General features: G+C 34.6%; 1 protein-coding gene across 1 annotated transcript in view; it reads right to left on the reverse strand.

The window, feature by feature from the left end:
• Window positions 1–1,516, reverse strand: part of FOLH1 (folate hydrolase 1) — a 75,551-nt gene that overhangs the window by 49,082 nt on the left and 24,953 nt on the right. The window lies entirely within an intron of this gene.

Below are 1,516 nucleotides of genomic sequence, written 5' to 3' on the forward strand. Positions count from 1 at the left end.
TTTTGGAAGAGTTTGAGAAGGATAGGTGTTAGCTCTTCTCTAAATGTTTGATAGAATTCACCTGTGAAGCCATCTGGTCCTGGGCTTTTGTTTGTTGGAAGATTTTTAATCAGTTCCAATTTCAGTGCTTGTGATTGGTCTGTTGATATTGTCTATTTCTTCCTGGTTCAGTCTCAGAACATTGTGCTTTTCTAACCATTTGTCCATTTCTTCCAGGTTGTCCATTTTATTGGCATAGAGTCGCTTGTAGTAATCTCTCATGATCCTTTGTATTTCTGCAGTGTCAATTGTTACTTCTCCCTTACATTTCTAATTCTATTGATTTGAGCCTTTCCCTTTTTTTCCTGATGATTCTGGCTAGTGGTTTATCAATTTTGTTTATCTTCTTAAAGAACCAGCTTCTAGTTTTATTGCTCTTTGCTATTGTTTCCTTCATTTCTTTTTCACTTATTTCTGATCTGATCTGCCTCTAGGTAGTTTTTGATTTCCTCTTTGATTTCTTCAGGGATGTCTTGGTTATTTAGCAACATATTGTTTAGCCTCCATGTGTTTGTGTTTTTTACATTTTTTTCCCTGTACTTTATTTCTAATACCATAGCGTTGTGGTCAGACAAGATGCTTGATATGATTTCAATTTCCTTAAATTTACTGAGGCTTGATTTGTGACCCAAGATGTGATCTATCCTGGAGAATGTTCCAGGAGCACTTGAGAAGAAAGTGTATTCCATTGTTTTGGGATGGAATGTCCGATAAATATCAATTAAGTCCATCTTGTTTAATGTGTCATTTAAAGCTTGTGTTTCCTTATTTATTTTGATTTTGGATGATCTGTCCATTGGTGAATGTGGGGTGTTAAAGTCCCTTACTATTATTGTGTTACTGTTGATTTCCCCTTTTATGGCTGTTAGCATTTACGTAATGTATTGAACTGCTCCTATGTTGGTGCATAACTATTTACAATTGTAATATCTTCTTGGATTGATCCATAGCACATATATGGGTCGTTTTTTGTATCCATTCAGACAGTCTATGTGTTTTGGTTGGAGCATTTAATCCATTTACATTTAAGGTAATTATCAATATGTATGTTTGTATTACCATTTTCTTAATTGTTTTGTGTTTGTTCCTGTAGGTCTTTTTCTTCTCTTGTATTTCTTGTATTTCTGCCTAGAGAAGTTCCTTTAGCATTTGTTGTAAAGCTGGTTTGGTGTTGCTGAATTCTCTCAGTTTTTGTTTTATGTAAAGGTTTTAATTTCTCCATCGAATCTGAATGAGATCCTTGTTGGGCAGAGTAATCTTGGTTGTACGTTTTTCCCTTTCATCACTTTAAATATGTCCTGACAGTCCCTTCTGGCTTTCAGAGCTTCTGCTGAAAAATCAGCTGTTAACCTTATGGGGATTCCCTTGTATGTTATTTGTTGCTTTTCCCTTGGTGCTTTTAATATTTTTTCTTTGTATTTAATTTTTGATAGTTTGATTAATATGTGTCCTGGCATGTTTCTCCTTGGATTTATCC

Source organism: Physeter macrocephalus, chromosome 16 (assembly GCF_002837175.3).
Source record: "Physeter macrocephalus isolate SW-GA chromosome 16, ASM283717v5, whole genome shotgun sequence".
NCBI classification, from domain to species: domain Eukaryota; kingdom Metazoa; phylum Chordata; class Mammalia; order Artiodactyla; family Physeteridae; genus Physeter; species Physeter macrocephalus.